At 45.7% G+C, this 2,500-nt stretch overlaps 1 protein-coding gene across 2 annotated transcripts in view; it reads left to right on the top strand.

Moving 5' to 3' along the window:
• The window catches only part of LOC119569828, a 5,206-nt gene that overhangs the window by 1,695 nt on the left and 1,011 nt on the right, over positions 1 to 2,500 (top strand). The gene's annotated exons all lie outside the window — the stretch shown is intronic.

The following is a 2,500-nucleotide window of genomic DNA, read 5'->3' as shown; positions in this document are numbered from 1 at the left end:
CTGCAGTGCATTGCCTCCTTGTGGCCACCCATGGAAACTGGGCATCTTGCAGTCCAAGTATAAACTGTGGGGGATTTAGGAGTAGCAGGAGGCCCTAAAGATATGGAGTCATAGGCCACCGGCATGTGGACACGCCCTGGCTCCGTACCAACAACTCCTGCTCTTCAGCCCCCCAAGGTTTAATGGGCGGCTTGGAGGAGGTGCGCCTTGCCAGTCTTCCAGTAGTTACTCGTCCCGCCTGTACCCTGGCAGCCGCTCACTCAGTGTGAGACCCGTGAGGCACCTCACAGGCGAACGTTGGACCCACAGCCTGAACATGTTATAGCAATACGGGCACTGTGGCCAAGGATTGCCGAGTTCTGTGGCACTGACCATAGACTATTGTGGTTACCCAGGGTGTTTCACTTGAACAGATTGAGGGAGGTTTACAGAGCTTGAATATCTGACAGACCCAGTAGCTGTGTGGGAGTCCTTTAAGCGCGAACGCCCGAGGTAAATGACCAGAAAACTGAACTCTAAGCTCTCCTTGCAGATGACTGTAGTCCATTCAGGGGGTTGACAGATCATCTCAGATCATGTTGGGGTTTGTTCATGTTTGGATGAGAATTATGAACAACTGTACCATGTAGACCCTACAGCAGTTAGTCTGGACACAAGTGGTGTCACAATCCCTGTGCCAGACCCACTCATCAGTGAGGAACCTCCTGCCCTGAGATTAGGGAAACAATCTCTAAGCTGCAGGGTGGGCAAGCTGCAGTCATATGGTATCCCTACTGAACTGCTTAGGGGTCGGGGTGAAGCAATGGTACAGGCCTTGCATACAGTCTTGGCTGTCATCTGGCAGTCTGGATGACCATGTTCAGGGGCATGGTCATCCCTCTCTGGAAGAGGAAAGGGGATCGTTGGGACTACAACAACTACCGTGGCATCACACTGCTCAGTATACCGGTAAGATTTTCGCTCACATTCTTCTGAAACGGATCCGTGACCATCTACTAAGACACTAGAGACTGAAGCAGTCTGAGTTCATCCCTGGCAAATCCACAATAACTTCGAGTCATTGTGGATTGCTGTTGAATTCAAGAAGGCTCAGTGCATTGCCAATCACAATGGGAGAGCCTGAGAGTTAGGAGAATTCCGACACGGATTATTGGTTTAATAGTAAGTCTATATACTGGTACTAAAAGTACTGTAAAGTGTGGTGTGGCAAAGCTGTGTCCTTGCACCAACACGTTTCAATATTTGCATGTACTGGATAATGGGCAGAGCCACTATCTGAAGTCAATGTGGAGCAACATTAGGTAATATCAAGGTCACCGACTCGAATCGACTTTACTGACAATGTTCCAATTCTAAGTCTCTGGAATCACTGGTGGCGGCTCTTAATGTATTCAACAATGAGGAGAAACCCTTGAGCCTAGAGGTCTCTTGGACCAAGACCAAGATTCAGGATTTCGGGGGCCTGTTAGGGTAACCGGTTCAGCCAATACATGCTTGTGATGAGGACGATGAAGTCACAAACAGCTTGATGTGCTTGTTAGTGTAGTCCATATCTCTGGGCTGTCAGACCAGGAAGTCAGTAGACGGTCTGGTCTGGCAGCAGGAGCCATGAACCAGCCAACAAGAGCATTTGGAGATATCAGCACCTATGGAGAAGGACCAAGCTACATTTCTTCAAGGCCTTGATACTGCCAATTTTGCTCAATGGAAGCGAAACGTGGATTCTCGTCTTGATGCCTTTTGTAACAAGTCTCTTCGCCGGATCATGGGGTTCAGTTGGCAGGACCACGTGTCCAGCCGACGGCTACACCGTGAGAGTGGCATGGGACCTGTTACTTGCATAATCCGGGACAGCCAACTCAGGATATATGGATGACACATTGCACATTAGACTGTCTCTTTACGAGACAATCCTGGGTGAAGGAGGGCCGTGGGACGACCTAGAAGGTCACGGCCAAAGCTGGACCGAGGGCCTGCCTAGAGGCTCGCCTTGAGGGGATCCCCGTGGCTGGAAGCGATGGATGGATGAGGCCATGGGCCCCCGTCGGCGTTACCCCCCCCCCCATGATGAAGATGATTATATATATATATATATATATATATATATATATATATATATAAATATATATATATATATATATATATATATATACTACATACACACACACACACACACACACACACACACACACACACACACACACACACACATATATATATATATATATATATATATATATATATATATATATATATATATATATATATATATATGTATATATATATATATGTATATATATTTATATATATATATATATATATATATATATATATATATATATATATATGTGTGTGTGTGTGTGTGTGTGAGTGTGTGTGTGTGTGTGTATGTGTGTGTGTGTGTGTGTGTGTGTGTGTGTGTGTGTGTGTGTGTGTGTGTGTGTGTGTGTGTGTGTGTGTACATATACATATATATACATATATACATATACATATACAT

This window comes from Penaeus monodon, chromosome 4 (assembly GCF_015228065.2).
Source record: "Penaeus monodon isolate SGIC_2016 chromosome 4, NSTDA_Pmon_1, whole genome shotgun sequence".
Classification (NCBI taxonomy): Eukaryota; Metazoa; Arthropoda; class Malacostraca; order Decapoda; family Penaeidae; genus Penaeus; species Penaeus monodon.
Note: the sequence above shows the minus strand (reverse complement) of the source record. Positions and strands in the feature narration are given on the sequence as shown.